Genomic DNA, 22,555 nt, shown 5'->3' with positions numbered 1-22,555 from the left:
AATTTAGGATTCAGGTTGACCATCAAACAGAAAAGGGGAAAATGGATTTTTGAAATCAGAAGTGAAGTTTCTTTTTTTTGTCTTCTGTACAGTTCTAGTGCTGGGTGACTTTTCCAAGCCTCACACCCAGTCAAGCAGATGGCATCTGCAGCTGGGATGTGCTTCTTCAGTAAGGGGTGAGTCTTATTGGGGTGCCTGTCCCCTTCGTGTTCATGGCAGGCCTGGCAATGGGGCCAGCCCGGTGCAGCCTCTGCTCCAAGATGAGCCTGGCTCGGTTAGTTTGACCAGAAAGAAAGTAGAGGAGGGAGTTCAGACAAATTTTGGGGCTCACCAGTGGCCTCCAGATTTTGTAAAATAAGCTCTCAGCAGCGTCATGCTGCATGTAGCTGATGATGAGCAAGGGCAAAGAGAAGAGGCAGAGCAGGTCTGCCACGGGCAGGTTCACCAGGTAGATGGTGGAGCAGGCTGTGGATGGGGTTTGCTCATCCTCTGAGTATAGGGGAGATGGAGCTGGACCAGGAGAAGGGAGGGAAGGTGTGAGCAGTGTAGTTTATCCCAACAAACTCTCCCCTGTTCTGGGGTACTTGTCACTAGAGGTCACTGCTGCAACATCAACATACAAGGAAGGTTTTCTGCACTTCCTAGTGCAGAAAAAAAAAAAAAAAAAAAAAAAGTCTTATTTCAAGGCTGCAATTGCTGCTTTTCTGTGACTTATTTACCTGATTCTGGAGGCTGCTTTCAAAAGGCAGATGCTAATACCAATAGTCCTCAGCAGGAAGAGGTCACTCATTTCTTCTCATGCAAGTAAAATAGGGTAGGGTAGTAAAGTGACCAAACTATACACACATGCGTGCACCCACATATGCATATATATATATATTTAAGCTGAATTGCAGAATGACTGAGGTTGGGAGGCACCTCTGAAGATCATCTAGTCCCTGCATTTATAACTGCGTATGCTTAATTTCCTGAAATACTCGCATGTTTAAGGCCCCTGCCTCAGACTGTTGTAGTTTGCTGCCCTGACTCCATTACAACTGTCTTTGGTTGAGCTTCTGCCCAGGATGTAAATGACTGAAGCTGCTGCCATTCCTCCAGACATGAATGCAGTGAGTGTGGTGGCTGTTGTGTTTTCTGTTTGGTGGATGGGCCAAACCATGGTCTTCATCCAAAAACTGGAGCTCTTGACTGGCAACGTTAGCATCCTCAGCAAAAATCCTTTCGACCCCAACCTGATGTGTTTTGTGTAACCTGAATGTTGCATAAAACAACATAGATTTAAGTCTCTAGCTGAAGTGATCCCTGCCTTGTTGTCTGCTATATATATAAACCTATTTAAAACAACTATATCCAAAAAGCCCCCAAAAGGAAGGAGTGATCAAAAAAAGTCCCTGTATTCTACAGGTTAAGACCTAAATTGTGTCCTCCATAGAGAACAGTGCTGCAAACTTGGTGATTTCCTATATGGGTGTATGTTTGAGCAGGGTGAGCACTTCTAATCCCTTTTCCAATCAGGACATGGTGTACCCATCACAAAGATCTCTTGACTTCTCTAATTTCCCATTATTAAGAGCTCATTTTGGTGGCACAGCCTTGTTGGATTGCAGCAGTTTAGGGGTTTCTGAGTGGTTCTGGGATGCGTATTGTCACATTGGGCTGGAGGAGTGCTGCTGGAGAGGTTCCAGCTGGGCTGTGAAAGCAGACCTGACCTGCAATGGAAAGCCTGCTTACCCATCCGAGGTCATCCGTGCATTTAGGATTGAGTCTTTTTGTTCTGCACGCAGAAGGTGGGGCCTTGCAGCAAACGGAAGAAAATAGTTCCTGTTCTGTTTCCTCCAAACAAGCAAATTTTACTCTTTCTGGTATCTTTAATTTTTATATAGTGTCTGCAGATCTGAAAATATCAGGATGTTCCTCAAATTATTAAAATCAATTTTACTATAGTATCATAATTAATTGACTTGTTTACATGTTTGCAAAGCTCTGTCTGTAGATATGAAACAGCTGTTAATGTCAATAATTCAGAGAGAGTGGAGTTGGCATCCTGCATTTCTCTTGTCAGCTGGAATGATGATTGAACATAACTGGCCACTTCAAATTAAGGTAAGTGAAGTAACTGCCTTATGGCATCCTGGGTGAAATGGGTCACATATGGCCATTGCAAATTGCTGAAAAAATCTCAGATGTCACTTATGGGAAATTGGTTAACCTACTTAATACTGAAGACTTACGGCCATTTTTATATTCTACTTTAGTCACAGAGCTAGTCAACGTCTTACAGATTGTCTTTACATTTTTGGGGGATATTTTATATTTTTAGATACATTTTTTTTAACGGAGTAGCAATGAAAACATATCAGCTTATGTCTGTTGCTCAAGATGAAGTCTGTTGGGGAAATCTCTCTTAAAACGCTTACATGGTGCCTCTTCTATACTGGACTGGTTTGTATGGTTACTGCGCGATCTCTTCTGGCCACTATTTTAGGGTGAAACAACCTGCTAGCCAGATATGGAAACCAGCTTGTTCATCTCTGCTGATGCTTCAGTGCAGTCTGGCTGACTCGGGGTGCCCCTCATTTACCAGTGTGCTGGCCTGCAATTCAGACTTTCCTTGAATGAGGTCGAGAATAAAACTTGAGTTATCAAAAACTGTATTGCTTATAAAAAGAGCCCCCAAAAGCAGATTTTCCAGTCTCTGTATATAAAATTCACTTAAAATAGTTTTTAGTGAGACTAGAGGTGATATCCCAGTGTATGAAATCTGTCAGAAATGATTGATACACACATAAGAAGCTGAGTGAAAATTGAAGTAAAGATATGGCATTGCCAGGCTTCATTTAAATACAAAAGCTATGCATTTAGATTGATTTATTTTTATGCCAATAGGTTCTGACATAAATATAGTGATATATAATGTATTGACTATAATGTCAACATTATTCTAAAGCTGACTCAAGGAAAAATATCTCATTGTTAGTGCTGTAATATAATGCTTTGTTCTGCTGAAGGGGAAGGCCTACAGAAGTATGATCAAAACAACCTCTTTCTTAAGACCCTTTGTAATGCCTCTTAAAATGACCTCAGGTTTTGCTAGTCCTTGCGTCCGCACTTCACGGCATGTTGGCTGTTAGGTTGGTCATTAGTATTTAATGCTCGTCCCGGCTTTGTAATGAGCACTGTGCACTTTGTACTGGTTAAACTAATGGGTTACAAGCCTGTGGGCTGTGTGCTCTTGCCCTAAGCCCGTACTAAGATGTCAAATGATCTTATTTGAAATTTGAATTGAGGCCTGTATGCTCTTTTTTTTTTTTTTTTAAAAAAAAAAAAAACCTTGTTTTTGAACTAACCTTGCTAAGGATGGAGCAATTACTGGATGTTTTGGGGTGAAAAGACTGAGTGAACAGTCTAACGGAAATGGGATTCACCCTTTTTCTTCAGTGCTTCTGTCCTTCACCTTCTGTTATGAATTCTGTATGTCAAATCTCTGGATATTTAGTGAAGCAATGTGACCTTTGGGACCAGGGCAATTGATGTTGGCTGTGGCCATTGGAAATCAGTGGACACTGCAGCCTTGCAGCAGGGCTGCCTTTCCCTCTCTGTCAGCCCCAGCGTGAACTTTCCTGCTCACTTCAGACTTAGATCCAGTGCTTCCATGTCCTTTATCTGCTCTGAAGGTGTTCCTCGTGTTGAGTATCTTCTGTTCCTTAGCTTACATTAGTCTGCAGAAGTTATGCCGAACCGCACCATGTTAACTCAAGTCCCCCTTTGCAATTTTTACAAGCTTTCACCCCTTTTCACACCACTAAGCATCTCTTTTGTAACAAACGAACATGTGTAATGTCTGAAGTGTCCGTGGCTCCTTGCTCAGCAGTGAGCAAGAGGCAGGGCCTGTCCCCACAGCTCTGTTTGTTGTCCCCATGGCCTGGTGACACTGGGCTTGTCTGAGGTGGCCTCCAGGCCCCAAAGCACACCAGCGGCTCCAGGAGCGGCCAGTGAAGGCCCCACTTGACCAACAAACACTTCTGTGGGTCGCCATGAGGCAAATTCACCTCAGTGTGTGCCTAAGGGGGCTTTGGGGTGGCCGCAGGACTGCTCCCCACTGCTGCCCCAGGCCCTGGCTGTGCAGGGAGCCCTCGTGGTGGGACAGGTCTGCATCAACCTTTGAACAACGCATTGGTAGTAGCACATATACGACCACCACCATGAGTACAACAACATCAGTGTCACTCCCATAACGCTGTACATTTTGGTACACTGGGTCCAGTGATGTTTCTGTTCATGTATGAAATGTTTTTGAAGTGTGAGACGGAGGGAGCTATAGATAGATTTAAGTTTTTCCGTTTGTATGATTTTTTTTTTTTACTTTCTCATTTTCTCCTGCATTTTTCTACTTTCGTTTTGTACAGGCTGCTGATATAAAGAGTTTATTCATGAGGTTAACCTAATTACTGTCTTCAGAAACAAAGCCTGTTTCTACAGTGAATATCCTTTTGAAATCCATCATCTGAATATTGCCTAATAAAGTTAGCAAATGGCCTCCAAATGAACCAAAATGACTCAGTATCTCGTCTAGCAAAGAATGTATTATGGTTTTTCTGATACTGACAGAAATGTTTAAAATTCTCATTGCATTGCTTTGCTGCTGGATTAATATGCATTTCTCTGTCTTGAGATGAAAAACACTGTCTAGATTTAATGCAACACTTACGAAATTGCTGATGTGAGTCTCAGTTAAAGCTATTTTATATACACACTGGAGAGCGTACGGGAGACAACTGGAAAGTTCACTTTGAGGAGCTCCAACATTTGTAATCAGTAACTAAAATACATTCGTGGAGTTGCAAGACTAAAAGGCACGAATTTAAGTGCCTTCATCTATTTTCCGTGCTCGGCACAAAGGTGATACATTTTTCATGTAAGCAAAGCTCCTTGGAGCACAGGGTGCTCTGGGGAGGTGATTAAGGAGGATGGAGATGTGCTGGCTGATGGAGCTGGGGCCCGAGCACACACTGTCAGCATGTCGCGACATATAAAAGCTCGTTTTAGCCTCTCCTGTTGCTTGTCTCAAGACAAATATTCCTTACTTTATTCTTTGTGTTCTTTTGGGGGAGAAACAATTTTTTATTTTATTTTTTTTTTTCTCAAAAGGCCATCATGTCTACTAAGTGCATTCTGGGACAGCGGCATTTAAATGTAACTTTCCTCCTCTGGAGCAAAACCCCAGGTAATCCTGCTAAAAAGAGAGTAACTGGCAGCCTTTGATGTTCTCACTGCTGACTGCCTGCTTGACTCCTGCAGGCATTCATGGGAAAGACTGGGGTGGCCTTTATGCTGTTCTTAATTTTCCATTTCTACCTGGACTGGAACTTTTATAAATAATTTAACTTAATTATTACGTATCTTTCTATCTTGGAAAATATCAGTTTACAGGAAAATATGACAGAAAGCATACTGAAGAGCTGCCTTGTTCCACTGACTACGAGAATCCAGCATGAAGCAGTGATGGATGTTTGGTGTGCCCAAAAGAAAATCATTATTTCAGTTACTTCTTAAATAGCTCTCTGGTTGGGAAAGAGTATCTGAATTAATGGTAGCTTGGACATCATTATATATTAATGGGCTCCAACTGATTTATTTTTTCTGGCAGTTATCCATTTGCACAATGTATTATGCCTGACTGATCCATTTCCCCTGCTATTGAGTGGTAGATTGTGGATTAGTACCTCGAGCCAACGCCAGTCTGCATGGGAACGTAATAGGATCTTGCATCGTTTTTAATGGTGAGTTATGGGCTGTCACACAGAATATCTGGACACACTTAATAACTTTCTGACGACAACTGTAACAGACGTAATGGTAAGTATGTGTTGTCACTGAGCTGCTGGAGAGGCAGGCTCCTGCTTGCCAGGTGCTATTACACTGGACTGAATTGCCTTTGTAGATACTTCTGTAGTTACAAACTTTTTCCCAGCTCCAGTAGTGCTTAAATAAAAAATTGATCCCATGGAATTATATTGCTGAATATTAAAGTCGGTATTTATTTGCAAGAGTCACTTTGGGGTGCCTAATTTGTCCGCGAGAGCAAGGTTTTTTGCTCAGGCTGCAAAATGGTGCAATAAAAATCAGTGATTGATGTTTATTATCAGATTAAATGGTTTAGCTGTGGGGATCAAAGTTATAAATTACAGCACTCCCCAAGCTGTGATTGGCCACTAGAGATCTTTCTAAGTGCCAGCGTTTTTTAATGAGATCGTATATTTTCAAGCCTCTAACAGTATCAACTTTTGTAGTTTATTGAAACTGTGTTTAAAATAACAGCTTACGGGGTGTCAAAAATATTGGATGTGTTTTGTATTTGCTTGGTCCAACATCCTGGGGGGAAAAGCCATTGCTTTGAAAATGGTGGTTTTGATTCCCCAGCGAACATTGCAGTTCAGTCTGGGGACCTAAAGGAGCATGAGGGCTGTAGCATTTATTTTGTTTGGGTTTTGGTCATTTCATTTAGAACTTGGGGCTGAATCTGCTCTGGGTCTTTGGTTGGATTGAAGTTTAATGGCCAGCTTTTTCCCTCTTGGGAGTTTGGCCACAGTGAGAGAGGGATTTTCCTCCACTGTTCATCAGTGTAGAGGAAACTGGAGGCTGCTCCACATGGGAGAAGAAGGCAAACACCCCAATATTGTTTGCTTATTGCTGATGGGACATGACCCTGAATGTCAAAAGCCTAATATTCAAGTTAGAGGCATTCCAGGAAGGGCACACTGAAATAATTGTGTGAATGCTCTTAAATTCTCTGCCTGAAAACTACCAGTCAAAGCATAGCTCAAATTTAGTCTGCCATTAGATAAGACTAAATTATATTTTGTTACTTGCTAAGGAGATTTATAATTGGGGTAAAATCTTAACTTTGCAACCATTAATCTCACGAACAGCACTGCAGCATCAAAAGCAAGACATTGTCTTCCTGTCCCCAGGACGTTCTTTGTCAGAAAATCATTTGTTTAACTCAAAGGAGGCCTTTTTCTCTTTTATGTTAAAAAGTTGGTCTTTTTTTCTTTTTCCTGCTGGCTGCATTTACTCCTGGGAGACTCTGATTAAGCAGCTGGCTTCAGAAGAGTGTGCGCTGCGTGGCCCTTTTGGGGGAGAAGTCACGGGGGTGCTGGTGGCACCACAAAGCAGCTCTCATCTGTCTGTCCTCCTGTGCCGGCATGCTGAGTGCTCTCAGGGAAAACTCATGGCTTTCCAAAGGTGAGAAGATGTTTTTTATGGTGATGTACAAGCATGAACTGACTGGTTAGCAGCCAGTTGTGTCTCGAGATTCCCCTCATTTTATCGATGTGGCAAGGGCTCGCCCCAAACCCCTCTCAGGAGCAGGGGGTTCCCATTTCTGCACCCTGCTGGGTGCGCACCGTCTTCAGCTCTGCTGGGAGGACACTGCTGAACGAAGCAATGCTCGCTGTAATTATGGCAGCTTCATATGTCCTTTATTGAGTCACATTGGTCTGCCTTATTTTTAATTCACTTTTAAAGGCCAAAATGAGTGGAGGGGACCTGCAATAGCTGCAGCAGATGATGGTGCAGCCTGGATCTGTGCTTAGCGGTGGCGGCACTGCCGTGGGGCTTTCATGGCAGCCATCCCTCCCTCCATGCGAGCAGCGGCCTTTTCTGCTGTAATTGCACCTTTACCTTGCAAGCCTTAGTGGAAAATAATTAAATTTCATGAAAGCTTCGAGCCCCTGAGGGCATCAATTAAATGTAATAATGGTTTCTGCAGCTTTTAAGCAAATATGTAGTTTTTTTTTTTTAAAGAAAGAAAAAAGAAATGAGATGAAGTCTTTTGCACAGCGTGGAGCTGAAGACTTGATTTCCACGTTCTTAACCCCTTGCTCTGAGCACCACTTCAGCAAAAGGTCAGGCGTAGCTGTTTACACCCAGGAAGCAGAGGCAGGACGGATCCTCAGGGTTTCCTGGAGCTACCAAGTGATGCCCGTTGCTTTACGGTGTTCAGCTGGGATAAGCCTTGAGCCACTGCTGCTGGAAGGGAACTGCTTGGTTATCAGCAGCATGGGTTGCTTTACGGAGCAGTCGAGGAGCAGCACGCACCTTCTGCAAGGTTGTCTCAGATGGAAATAAAGCACCGAAATTATCCTAATAAATTATAATAATTGTGCCTGGCAGCATGCAGTAATTTAAAATAGATTAATCTAACAAGCCTTAAATATGAATAAATAATAAACATCTTCATGCATTGGGAATCTTATTCGGCTTAATCCTGAATGAATATTAATTACGCCTGTAAACCCAATGCGAAAATCGATCCGTGCGGAGGAGGCACAAGGTGTTCAGTGCACCGAATTGGCCGGAGCCCAGCTCAACCTTCTCGCCATCCATTAAACCAGATTACAGTGCTGCGAGGCTCTGTCACCGGCTGCCTTGTGATGAGCAGCAGGCTTCAGAGCGGGGGCTGCAGCCTCACGTTTTATGTCCAGTTTGGCATTTGGGTTCCTGGCGGGGATGAGAGGTGCTGCATCTGACATCCCCCTGGCGTGGGGACCTGCTGGAGGTGGCTGGCTGTCACACTCCTTGCCTGGTCTGCATCAGATCACGTTTTCCTTTCCTCCCAGGCCTTTGGGTTGAGCCTCCCATCACATCTCTGCATGGACAGGTGCCCTAGGAGAATTCCTTGCCTGGCAAGACGAACCCTGGGGCTGTGGTGATGGGTGGGGACGAGACGTGATGTGTGCCGTGTGTTTGTGCCTCTCGCGTGGCACCTGGTGCACCCGTAGAGCGCCGTTTCCACCAGAGTAAAGCTGCAGAACTGTTGGGTTTTGTCTGAACATATGGAGGATGGATGAAGAGGAACATCTGCACCATCTGCTGCAGGGAGAGCTGCCTTTCAGCCCCTCGCCTCGCCGCCTAGCTGTTGTTTTGGATGACGTCCTTCCTTCCCTCCCATCATCGCCAGGCTCCCAGGGCCAAGCCCGCCTTCTGCAAAACACTTTGCTTCCCGCTGGGGCTTCCTCGTTTGGGGTTTCCTCTGCCTCCTTTTCTCTGCTGGGTTTGGGGCTCTCTGCTCATTTGGGGTTTCCTCTGCCACCATACTCTGCTGGTACGGGTGCTCCCGCAGAAAGGGGAGCTGTGGAGGAGAGGGATGAGCCCCAGGTGGTGGGCCTGGCCTCCATCCACAAACCTCACACCATTGAGTCCGTCGCTGTAAGGTGCTGGGGTGTTTTAAGGCCTACCATAAAATAAGCTGTAGCCTAGCAAAAGCTTGCGATGGGATCAGCTGTGGTCTGCAGCCTTTAAATCTGCCTTGATCTTTGCACATGGAAGCAATTCGCCGCCGTCGTAACACGCCTGAGACGTGCAGATACGGTGCCTGCAAGAGGCTGCTGGTATCTGCAGGGCTCAGGGAGGGGAAGGGAGGGAGGGAGGAGGAAAGAGAACCCTGAGCCCTATGGCAGCCATCACCAGGCAGGGATTTAGTCTGAAAATAAGGCTAAAAATGCTGAATAACAGTTTGAAGAACCTGAGAATGTTGTAAAGTGGGAAGCTGCAAAAAATAACCAGTGATCAGTAGCTCCCTAGGCGTTATAGAGCATCCTGAACTCACCTGGACGGTGCCTTGGTGAACCCAAGTATGCCTGGAAAGCCAGAACCCCATTGAGAGCATTGAGTCAGTGGCAAAAAGCCAAAAAACTTGGGCAGCTCATGCAGGTGCCACAGTATTTGCATGGCTTGGGGATGTGGGGCAAACAGGTCACAGCATGTGTGAAACATGGGACATCTTAAACACTAATAGTGCAGCTCGTCTTCACCCAGGTATTTCTGCAAATACCTAAAATCTGACAGTTCCCATAAAAGAAAATTCATGATCTCTATACTACCCTGAAGCCCACCAGCTGTTTTTTGGGGTGTACAGCTCGCTGTTGGGGGGACATGGCCGAGCCCAGAGCTGGCTTTCACCCTGGCATCATGCACACTGCCTGCATGAGGGCTCGGCAGGAATAAACAGCAGCAACATGACCTCACTGGGTTTTTTAAGGGCGTTTTTATATAGATCCGTGAGCGAGGACCTTGCAGAGGCTGCACTCGGCTGGGTGCCTCAGAGGGAACACAGTGTTATGAGTTCGACCTGTCTGGAGCAGCAGTTTCAGCGCCTTGCTGCGAGGCAGGATTTAAATCTGCTGCCGTACTGCATCGATCCCAGGTAATTGCTTTAATAGTGGCCCCGGTGTAGGCAGTGAATGGGTTGCTGTCACTCAACTAATGAAATTACACGTGCTGCTGAAGGAATTTACCCTGCTGCCCGGCGTTGGCTCCCCGGCCCGAGGATGCTGCGTGCATCTCCCGGGAGAAGAGGATTGAGGGGAGATGGGGGCAGAGACTGGGCAAACAAATGATTTAAGACAGCAGGGCAGCTGCTTCTGTTGGGCAGGATGATGGCAAACTCTTGCTTGTACTGTAGGCTATAATTCCAGCAAGTCTCGGCCATCTGTTGCCTTTTTGCTGCCTGCCTCCTGCTGTTGCTCCTCTTTGGTGTCCCCCTTACAGAGCCCTGCCTGTGCAAGCACATTGCTCCTGGTGGGAAACGGGTTTGGAAATCCTACAAACTCTTCTGGGAGCCTTGCAGAGAGCTTTATCCCTCAGCAGAAAGCAAACAAGGAAGACCCCAGCACAAAAAGACTGTCACACCACCCCAGCATCTCTCAGCATCACCAACGCCTTGTAATGAAGGAGTGATTTCCAGTACAGCACTAACTGTCAAAATGTGTACTTTTGGGTCCTAAATACTCAGTAATCTGGGTCCCTGAACAGTTAGCAAAATTCACCATGTCTCTATCAAGTATGGAAAGTATATTTAAAGTGTATATACATATTTTTCTACAGCATGGTAGCTTCATACAGTTTGATCTCCTGCATGCAGCCTGTTTGCACGTGATTTAGTACAATATTTATGGCATTTCTTGTTGGTGTAAGTAGCTGAAGTAGTGCTGGCGATCCTTGTCATTATTATTAACGCCAGAAGTAATGATTCTGTCCACCAAGCTGCGGGTTTCCAGCGGGCAGATACCTAGTTAATATAATGTATTTGACCTTCACGCTCGGTGGGGTGAGCTCCGATGGTCTGTGTGTGGTGTAATTGCTTTTTGATTATTACTCACAAACCCTGGTATTGTTTAATGGACAGATGAGTATCTTGCTTGGGAGCTGGGGCTCACGGCCACATCGTGGGGTTTTGTCCGTCGCGAAATCACCATAGTAACATCGCAGGGGAAGCCGTGTGCCTGATAGCTCCGTCCTGTGCTGAAATATCCGGGCTGGCTGATATTTGTCTTCTTTTTCCCCCCATATCATCTCCGAGACCCCTGGAGGCCCCAGCAGGTCGTGCCCCTGGTTTGGCACAGCTGTGGTTTTTCCATGGGTGTGGGTGCAGCAAGAAGCAGTTGTCCATCTAGATGGTGTCTTTGAAGGCAACCTTGTTTTCCTCCCATTTCTTTCAAGGAGATGGAGGAATTGAGTTCCCCAGCAAATCCGCGTGTTCTGGGTGGGGTTTGGGTGTTTGGGGCGCTGCGGGGTGGCACCACCCATTAAAGCACCCATTATGGGAAACGAGAGCGAGCTTCTGTTCAATAACTCACGGATACGTTAAACTCTGCGAGCCTGAAAACAGTAATTGGGTTGCCAGTGTGTGTTTAAACAAGGGATAAATTACATGTGATTTTGGCAAGCAATTTCACCCCTGCTGGTGCAGGAGCTCATTACAAAGGGAGGCACGATCACCAGCCAAGATTTCTGGCTTCCTTTCTCTTTCCAGCATGACTTTATGCCGTTGTGTTATCGTCTTGGGCTGCTATCAGCACATATCGTGCCCTGACTGCCACAGGCGATAAAACATTTGACAGTTTTCCGCTTCCCTGTTAAATAAAGCTGCAGAATGGTAAATCCCATGGGGTAGCGGGGTGCTCAGCCCAAATCTCTCGGCGATGGGCAGGGGAGAGGCGAGAAGAAACCAGGGGCAGTTCTCTGGGCTGCGTTGGACTTGAAACTTCCCTGTCCTATGCAGAAAAAGCTACTGGCAGCCGTGAGCCCTGAACTGTTAGGAGCCCGTCTGCAGAGCTGACGTTGGCACAGCTGGTGGTTTTGCTTCGGCTCCTGATTAATCAGCGGCAGATCTGATCCTGCCCTGCTCCTCGTGGGGAGCAGCTGTGAAAATCCTCTCCTCCCACAGCAGCTGGCGCCGATTCCTGCTGGGTGCTGAGACCAGGCCAGGGCTGCCCGTGTGGGCAGAGCCAGCCCCTGCCACAGCAAGCCCCTGGGCCAGGTAGGAATGACTCGACACCAGCCCAAAAATCACAGAAATACATCCTACTTCTCTTTTTTTCTTTTTCTTTTTTTTTTTCTTTTTTTCCTTTTTCTTTATTTTATTTTTTTTTATTTTTTTATTTTTTTTGTCCCAGTGCTCTGGGTTTCTTGCATTAGTGAGTTCTGCCTCAGAAACACATTGAGAGAAATGGACTTAGCATAAGGCGTTCAAAACGGGGTTTAAGGATCCTGCAGGAAAGTGAACTGCGTGTGATTTCATTCCCAGGTCACATTAAGTGCAATTACATTTATGTGGCTCTGAATCAGTTTCCTTAAATATCTCGGCTATATATTTAACTTCCCAATGAAGTGGCTTATGCTGTAAATATTGAGGCCATCCGGTGTGATTAAATATTAAAAATGACATTTAAAGAAAGCCCCAGCTGCTGTGCGAGCTGAGCTCGCCTGGCTTTTGGCAAAGTGCAAGCTGAGAGCTGAGCTCTGTGTCTGGTTGCTGGTGCTTGTTTTGGGGGAAAAAGTGAGAAATCCTCCGGAAAATCCCACCCAGGGACTGGTGTGGGCAGCAGAGGATGAGGGCAACAGGTCCTGTGATCAGATGGCTTCTCAGTTCTGCCTGGCTCAGCCAGCACCTGGCCAAACATCCCCAGTGTCACAGAGCAGGTCCTGAGAGTAGTCCCGGGGAGGGAAGGGGCTGCGGGGCTGTGTCAGGGCTTCCATGGGGAGAGAAGCTTCTGAGCAGGAATTCGGGAAGAACGTGTCCATGCCTCACCACAACACCAAGTCCTTCTGTAGGCAATGGGAACCCTGTGCCTGTGCAGATCAGAATTAAATTCTCCTGATGGATACAGCTTGGGTTTCGAAATTCCAGTTGTGCCATCCCATTAAACTCCACTCCTGGGCGAAATGCAGACAGGAGGAGCTGGAGGAGAGCCAGGGGGAGGTCCACGGGAGTTCCTGTGGGTCTGTGCATCGTGTGTGCAGGACACTGCCCAAACGGGGGGTCTCGAGCAGGGGCAGGAGGGAGGTGGGGTGGCTCCAGACATCATTGTCTGCTGCGCCCTAAATCCAGCTGGGGCCTCCCTGGGGAGCAAGAGGCGAGCAGAGGCACCAGGAGAGCACTGCTCAGCACCGTCCGGTGACACCGAGCATAACTTCCTTAATTATCCCCCCTGACAGGGCTTGCCGCTCGTCAGTCATGAAATAAAGTAGTATTAAAAGTCAGAGATTTATGGGATCTGCGCGCCCATGGGAAGGCTGTAATTTCAGGGCATTGATTTAAAGGGGGATAAATCCCGAGGGAAAAATAAATAGAGTGGATGTCAGGTTTAAGATTGCAGGTGACATGCATTTTATTTGCTTGGGATTTTTTTTCCCTGACGAGCACACAGCCATCATTTGCCTTAAGTGGAAGCCGTCCCCGTAGGCTGCCTGCTGGGGGCCAGCCGCTGACTGCCTCTGCTCCTGGCGACCCGAAGAGACCCAAAGCAGCTGCCACCATCACACAAACCAGGTACTGAAGGTCCAAATACCCAACACAGATAAAATGCTGAAATAAAATTGTCTAATTGGTTCTATATTTACAAACCACGGGAGAGAATAAGGACGTTGCTTCCCCTCCATGTGGGTGGTGGCATTCAGTAGAGCTGTGCATTATCCAGATGTGCTCCTCCTCTGATGGATTCCCATCATGAACAGTCATGAAGAATGACTTCAGCTGATCAGCAGGTGACTTGGGTGCCGCTTGGGTGTCTCCATCAGAGGTCTTGGGAGAGACTTGGGTGAGAACTCAAGCATTTGAGGTCAGCGGGACCTTTTGGGTAGGTTCCCACCGACACCCAACTGCTCTCCAGCTGAGAGCAAGCATGTGCTAAAATATGCCTGCCCACAGCTCCTGGTGTTTCTTCAGTCTTTTATTTCCAGTCTCTTTTAAAAATTCATCTTGCCATACATGAATATAGTGAGTGCTTTTTAAAAAAAATATGTATAATTTTTATTGTATTCCAAATGATCTTTAGATCTGCAAAGGATCTGCAGGCTTTTTATGCTCTTGTCCCCCTCTCCCACGCCCTGTGTTGGGGCTGTGTAGGTGCTGGGGTCACACTGAGCCCTCCTGCCTGCACCAGAGCGACAGCAGTGACGCTCCCCGAGGCGGGGAGCAGATCCCGGGACCCACTGAGGTGCCAGCCCCGTCCTTTCAGGGCTCTGCCAGGTCTGCTCACAGCCCCCAGGCCCACATAAAGGGGATTCAAGACCCCCACACACGGGGCTTGCTGGTGAGTTGTCCCTGGTGGCAAACGAGCTGAGCGTATAGGTGTGCAAACCCCCTTCTGCAGGGGATTCCCCACACAGAAGAGGTGGCTCCAGCCACACCGCTGCTCTTTGCACTGTTTTGGGTCAAATTCCTTCCGTTTGCACACATTGGTTTGAAAACTTGGTAGAAAGTTGTGTTAACAAGGTTCAGTTTTCTAGGACTGTGGTGTGAGGACAGATGTTTGTGGCCAATTTCTGAGCTTCCCAGGGAGGAGACATCACGAAGGTGTGTGGGCACTCCCGGGGAAATGCCAGGAGGCAGAGATTTTCCACACATTTCCTTCTGTGGAGCAAAATAGGGTTTCCTTGCTTCTGATCTGCGTGGTCTGCAGAAGGAAATCTGGTCACCAGCTTTAGCAGGGACTTTCTCCTGCCCTGCTCCCCGCTTCCACTCCTTGGGACCACCAAGGGTGGCAGTTCCTTGTGCCTGCCTCCCTCCCTGCCACCTGCTGAGCATGAGCAAGGTGGGAAGTGTCAGATTTATTTTAACAAACACAGTTCAGTAAATGTTTCTGGTAATGCTGTGTGGTTTTTCTTTCTTCTTCTTTTTTTTTTTTTCTTTCTTTTTTTTTTTTTTTTTCTTGTAAGGGTCTATAATACTGCAGAATCTCCTGGGGTTTTTAATGCAGTTTAAAAACAAAACTGAGCGGGATAATAGCATTTAAAATAATCCCAACACTGCTATTTAACGTGTGAAGTTGCCTCTGGCTTTGTTCCAGTATAAATCTACCTGGCTATTAAATCTGCCGTGACTGATGCCGTCCTCATTTTTCAAGGATGCATTAAGGGAGCTGTGATTGAAAGATGACACACAAATTACGTGGTGTTGCTGCTGAGATGGCTCTGATTACAGCTGCCTTGTACATCTCCTGTAAATTCCTGCGCTCACCGTGTTATTTCCCTGCAAGGGTTTGTAAGTATTAAATTAATTCGGCAGTGTGGGGCTGTAAGGAAGAAGATGTTCGCGTGCCATGAGAAGCTGCAAGCGCCACCGCATCGGAGCTTCATCTGCCCCTTGGAAACCTGGGTCCTGCGCTGGGAAATCCACAGCCTGTCAGAGGCTGAAGGAAAGGACCTCATTCAGGGCCCAGCTGGGGGGCTGTTGACCGAACCCAAGGGAATGTGCTAGGGCAGAAATGGATCTGATTTAGTTTAAGTTCATTTTTCCGTCTGTGGTTTCCCTGAAAATTTAGGGTTTATCCAGAGCACTCTGCAGAGGCTGAATATTTTCATCTACGTGCACTCGTGCCTCATTTGTTGGCTTCTTCTGTGGAGCTTCTTTCCTTTGATATCTAGGACATGGGGTGGCACCGGGGTGTTTTTAAAATAAGATGCACATGACGCTGGTCACTCTGATATTAATGAACAGTTTTCCAGCAAACACTGGGATCGTCGCGGCTTTTTCAGGAGGCTGACATCAAGTAACAGGTGAAGGTCAGAGCCGCGTAATTGAAAACTAGAACGTGAGCACAGCATCTGGTTTGCTCTCTGCTGCAGTGCGAGACTTCACCTCTACCTCGCTAAATAGCTCTTAAGAGAGATTATCATTAAAATCTGGCAGCAACTCAACTGGAGTACATCTGTGCGCTGTAAAATAAAATTGTATTTAATGGCAGAACAGTTGGACCAGCTGATGGCCCTGCACACGGGTTAAAACCGGAGGAAACCTGTAGAAGCAGTATTAAATAAAGGCGATTTTGGGTACAAAGCATAAATAACAGAGGGGAAGGAGCCCCTTCATGTGGTTCCCACCTGTTTCCCACCTCTGCCTCCACCCAAGGAGCAGGACCTGCCCTACATTGTGAGAACCTGAGCAGGGGGAAGGAGGAGGCTTTTTCTGGGTGGATTCAAAGCTTTTCCTGTAGTACCCAAATAGAACCACAGGATTGATGTGACCGCTGAGAAAGGGACTGTCCGGCTGCATCCACACCTGAGGCAAAACTGCTTTTGTCACACCCAGGACTGGCTGGCTTGTCCTAAGCTACATGGTTTTATGTGGTGTGAAAAATGGAATGCTTTTAATGAGATAGCAGCATGGGTTATTAACTGGCCTACATGCGAGTAACACGCGTGCCACTGCCTCTGCACATCTTATTTAGCTGAAATTCTTCTTACAATTAGAAAATTCGCAGTAGCAATAATTTCTGTAATTGCTGGGCCCGGAGTCCGTAATTAAATTGATTCAATGAATTATTATTGTGCGAGCAGAATTACTGTGTGATTAAGAACATAAATTAATTTTTGTGTTGGTGATAATGCCAAAACTTGTGTGTTTGGAGTCAACAACATTTGGGTTTAAAATTTCAGAGCTGTTGGCTTCTGAACTGTGTGCGTAGAGGAAAGGGAAAGCACTTGACATGGGCTCTCCTTGTAGTCTATGCCATATTGCTGTCTTTCCCCTATTCTTCATCTTCCATTTTTCATAAATGGAATAAAAAGGGAACAAGCAGTAAACGTTTGAACAGAAAACAGCAGAAGACAGTTGTTCAGTCTACATTTTCACTAAATAAAGATTTTTTTTTGTCTTTTTAGATAATGCAGATTTTTTTTTCTGTAAGTAATATTTTTCCAGTCATCTCAAGTGTATTAAATACATTCCAAGTAGTTACCTAAATAATGGCAATCTGCAGAAGCTAACATGCTTGCGACTATTTTTTCCAGCAGAAATAACCCCAAATTTTGTGGATGCTGAAAGTTATGAACCTGATGTGTGCAATGAGGCAGCATGCTGTATTTTAGGTACGCGCTCATTTAGTAGCTGAGAAGAAGAAATGAGGGATGAAGAGTGCTGCTTTTGAATAAATATTATTCCATTTCCCTCACTGACTCCTGACCTACTGCAAAATTTCTCTTTATGACGATTGGGTCATTAATTATGTGTAAAAATAAGATCCCGTTACACGTCCCATCTTTAGCGAAGAAACCCGGGACTGCATGAGTTTCACCCTATTAAAAATGCATGCTTTTTAGCTTCTTGCTTCGGCACCTTGTCAGCTGCTGTTGAGCTGCCGTGGGAAGGGGAGGGACGGCTCTGTCGGGTGTCGGGCTGGAAACGCCTCGGCTCCGCGGGGGTTCTCTGAAGGGAGGCTCTGCGGCGCTAATCGCTTCGGGAGGAAAGATTGAACGCTCCTCAGCTGGGAGGAAAAATTATAAATACAGCTATCGGAGCAACCACATTTCTGATGAGAGAGGCTTTAAGGCCCCTTGGAGGCGAGAGATCCGAGTCACGATAGGGCACACCTCGCCTCTGAAATTAATTGATGGGCAAACGAGAGGGAACGCTAATGGCGGTGGAGTCCTTGGTGTGACATATGGTTGCTGAATTCCTGGGAAACGTGCAGCACTGTCTTGGCAGAGAGCTGCCGAAAAGCCAAAAGGATTAGATTCGGGGAGAAAGACGAGATAAGAGCGATTAGGTGGCTGAGGAGCCTGGCGGAGGGGGTAATTGCTCACTGTAATTGAGGGGGAAGATCAAAAGAACTTGACACGAATGCTTGACTTAAAACAGTGGGTAGAATTATGAGACTTGAGGAAAAGTATTAATTAGGGGGAAGATTCTGTCTGTTTTGTCGCTGGAATAAGTCATTTAGACATTTAGCTAGTCCAAAAACCTTCTGTGCTTTATCCTATAGACAGGTAACACAGCATCCCTCCAGTCAGACGTGGGGGCACGGTGCCAGGCACCCCCTGCCCCACGATAGTTCGTGTAGATGCAGCTTGGGAAAGACCAGGTCCAACCGCATTATTATTTGAAATGGCACTTCCTCAGTGCCACCAGGTTTTCCCTCAGATACAGCCCCAAATGCAGAGCTTCCAGTGCTTATCGTCTTTTTGTGTGAAGATCCTGTTTGAAGGTAGATCTCTTTAGACATTTTGCCTCTGCAGTTTAAGAACTTGATGTAAAAACTCGCTGCCTTGGAGCATGTCCTTGTGCCCGACAGCACATCTCCTCCTCCATAGGTTTGGGCCACAACTGAATGCGCTCCTGTGACTCAGTGCAGAGGGAAGAAGATCGCACCAGGGCACCCAACCTTCGGACGTCCTCCCAGCTCTGAGCCGAAGCTTTCCTAAGAAGAACGAGTGAGAAACTTAGTGAGATGCACCTGCATCCTATACACGTGTACATGTGCATGTATGTACACACACGCCTAGAAAACAAGACAAAGACTGTGTACATATGTATATGCGTGATTATAGATAAATATAAAATAAAGTAATTCTTGAAAATGACTTTGACAGTCTTGTGTTCCTTCTTCTCCCCTCCTGTCCCATTCCTCTGCTCAGCCCTTCCCCTGCCATAGCACTGTGCTTGGGGCTGGGTGATCAGCAGCTGCACAGGACTCCTTCTGTAGGTGAAAATCAAGGGAAAACGCAGCTTTTTGTATCCCCGGGGAGAATTAATGCCCATTGTTCAGAAGACAAAGGCGGATCAGTAGATTTGCTATGATGAGGGCATTAGAGACCATAGCTTGACTTTGGGTGCTGATTACAAAGGGGGCCTCCCCCCCTCCCCTTCTGCAGAGCACAAGGCACAGCTAGGCTCACGAGAGAAGCAGGAGATGGCCACGGAGGTGTTTTTAACAAGTGGGTTTGGGAAGTCTCTGCATCTTCACCGCTGGCTTAAGAATCGTGAATTTAAACAAATTTGATTCTAGCTCAGTCTACTGCTGATACATGCTGCAGTTCAGGTCTTTTGCATTTCAGTTTATAAAGCCCTATTTAGCACACTACAGTCAAGCTGTCGTCAGTCAGCCACAGATTTATTGTTCAAACCACAGTTCATCACACGTCTTACTTCCTTCCAGACACTTCCAGGTTTGTGCATGAATCTTTATCGGTCCCCGTAACGAGGGCTGCGAGGGTTTGCAGAAATGAGGACTGGTTCACCTTGGCATTGATGAAATGTCAGTAGCAATAAATGCCTCGCTTGCTTCACGGTGGAGGAGAGCTCGTTTCCCTAATGAGCTAAGATACAAATGTAATAAAGAAGCTATCACAATTTTCTTTGATACATGAATTAACGTGTTATTTAACATTGCTTCTGTACATTATCACCCACGGTGATTTATGCTCTGAAGCATCCACAAGCACATTTATTCAAGCCCTTCCCAGTCCCCAGCTATCTTCTCCTACAAGAGGCTATTTTTTAAATACTGAGTCTTCCATTTAACTTCTGTCAATATCTGGTGTAACTATAAATTGCCCCTTATTTGGCTGATAACATTCTATTCTATATGGTACTTGAATCATGCAGCAAATTATGAAAACAAGTAAGTATTGCCATAGCTGTTGGGTGGTGTTGTTCTTCTGAGTTTGACTTTGGACTGTTTCATATATAATTTTGTGAGGGGTTGTTCGATAATACAGGCACAGGAGGCAAGTCTGATGGAGAGATGATAAAACAGTGAAAATTACAAAAATAAAATAAAACCCAGAGCTCTGTAAAGAACAAGTGGTTGTGTAGAGAAAGGGCAGATTCTTCACAGGAGCTGGTAGAAAAACAAGAACCCAGTGGCATACAGTTAGCATTTTAAAATAAACACGGAAACCTATGGGTTACACTTTAGGGACAGGTTTTATTCAAACTGCTGCTGAGTGGAGAATTTGTTCAATAAAGTGGCCCAAATCCTGACAAGGGTGAGGCTGAAGAAGGCACAGCTGCAGATCCCCATCCACGTCAACAGCACTGGCATCACCTTCAGCTCACTGCGATGTTTCCTCGGGGTCTGCAAGTGCAGCCTGGCTGCACGGCCCCGCACCCTGCCCACACGATGTGCAACGGCACGCTTGTGCTTTGGACTACCAGCTTTAACTACTACTGATGGGGGTTATTACCATCTAAAATAGCAATAGGATTAATTAGGGGCTTCTCTGGGGGCCTATTGCTATATGCTGCTGTGGTTGAAGTGTCCTGCTGGGAGCTCCTGTTCCCCACTGTGTCATTTTCCCTGGTGTGCCCAGGAGCAGGTGCTGAGTGCGGCTTGCTGCAGATGGCGGTGGAGGTGGTGGCTCTTCCCCAAACACGGCATTGAAATTGAATCAGAAAAGATGTTATCATGGCTCAAAAAAACATCAGTATTTTTCTAAATTAGAACTGGTATGGTGAGCTTTCCCCAGGTGACATTTAATTCACACAAACTATAATGAATCCAAAGTTTGCTCACCTGTTACTCCAAAACACAAGGTGTCATGCATTAGGTTTGGCTTCACTCTGATTTTATTAATGAATTCGTTAGTAAATAGTAAGCACAGTGGTGAGCCTCACCTGTACCTTGTGAGGCTGTAGCCCTGGGCTTTGATGGAGGGGAACCAGGACGAGACCTTCATGAACACCTCAGTGGAGGTGCTCTGAGTTCTGCTGGTTTTTGACTTAACACCTCTGGACTTGCACTGCTCAGGGTATGGGGTTACAGGGGGGAAGGACGGGGAAGGGGCTGGTGCCATGGTCCATGCTCTGCTGTATGCTGCAGGACCCCAACCTCATGGGGCTAGAGGAGGACAGCAAAATACCTGCATCCTGGGGCAGGTGCAGAGCAGAATACCTGCACGCTGAAATGAAGATTTATTTTTTAGCCCGTCACGTAGCGTGTAGTAACAGACTGCCTCTAGGAAAAACCATCGGTGCTGTGATGTGAAAGCCGTCTCTCGCGCTAATCCAGGCTGATCTATATGGATTAACATATTGATTCCAGCCTTAGATAAAGGAGAGCCTCTTGCAGGGGTGAGGGGTGTGAAGAGGCGCGCAGAAACGGGTGGTGCAGAGGTCTTTGTTCGGTTTGCTGAAACTCATCTTGGGCTTTCTTGCATAATCCGGCATTATGCGATTTCATTAAAAAGAAAAGTTGAGTATCTCTGAGGGTGGTTCCTATAATTACCAAATTTCTTTGAAAACTCAGTTAAGAAGCCATCTGGCCTAGGGATTTTATTGACCTGTCACTAGCTAACTATGTTGAAAACTTAATCTTTTATGATTATCATTAATAACTGCATGGTGTTTTGACAAAAACTTTTTTGTCTTCAAGTGTTGCCGTCTTTAAATTTCAAGAAGTAATGAGAGGAATGTTTTTACAAAATTAGAAATGTCCTCTTAAGAGTGAAATCCAATAGGTTTCACGTATAATTGAGATGCGCAGCAGTGAGGAAATGTGGAGGTCTGGTTTTAGAGCCTAGCACGGCTGCCACGTGAAGGGCTTGGATCTGCTGCGCTTTCCCATAAAAATATGGGGGCAGCGGGAGCGGGGTGGGTGTTTTCTGTGCCTGGGAGAGGTCCTGCTTTCAGCTTCAGCTCCTGGATAAGGGAAGCTGCCTACCCAGGCTGGTGGGCTCTGTCCTCAGCCTCCAGGACCCTTCCAGGGTCACCTTGGGACAGCTCCACTTCCCTGCTCGCTCCACTGGCGCTGATGGTTTGACATCCCATGGAGAGTTCCTCCTTACGCTTGCCATTAATTAAAGGATATTGTGCCAGCATTCTCGAGCGTAAGCCAATTAAAATAATTATATTCAGGTGGGCATTAGGGCATATCACTTTTGTTGTGAGGGCTGCCTGCTGCTGGCTGTGCTTCCTGAAGCATCTCTGAGCATCTCATGGTGCCAGGACCAGCTCCTTCTCCCCTGAGACCCCCTCTGGGTGGCTCACAGGGGACTTCCCATGGCAGTGTTGTGGATCAGACAGTCTCACCACTGGTTGCTCCTCACACACTGATCATTTTTGCGGCACTAGGGGTATGCAGTTGCAGATAACAATCCCTGTAGGCCCAAGGGCTGCTCAACAGGGAAGACTTTCAGGTCGGGTGCTTCACAAACAGGTGGAGCATGGCGAATTATTATCTTTGGTAAGGATTCTGAGAAAAAAGGTTTCCATCCCACCTAGCCTTAACAAGTATTGAGCAAGGCTGGACTGCACACAGCAGCCCTTTTCCCT

At 46.3% G+C, this 22,555-nt stretch overlaps 1 long non-coding RNA gene across 1 annotated transcript; it reads left to right on the top strand.

The window, feature by feature from the left end:
- The first annotated feature begins 5,653 nt into the window (after positions 1 to 5,653).
- LOC309881135 lies at positions 5,654 to 18,731 on the top strand. Its single transcript, XR_014318085.1, has 3 exons — positions 5,654 to 5,780; positions 7,085 to 7,245; positions 18,595 to 18,731. It is a non-coding gene; the product is annotated as an uncharacterized lncRNA (long non-coding RNA).
- The last annotated feature ends 3,824 nt before the right edge of the window (positions 18,732 to 22,555 follow it).

Source organism: Aythya marila, assembly GCF_965140915.1.
Source record: "Aythya marila genome assembly, chromosome: 9".
Lineage (NCBI taxonomy): Eukaryota > Metazoa > Chordata > Aves > Anseriformes > Anatidae > Aythya > Aythya marila.
The sequence above is the reverse complement of the archived record's forward strand: the minus strand, read 5'-3'. Positions and strand labels throughout refer to the sequence as shown.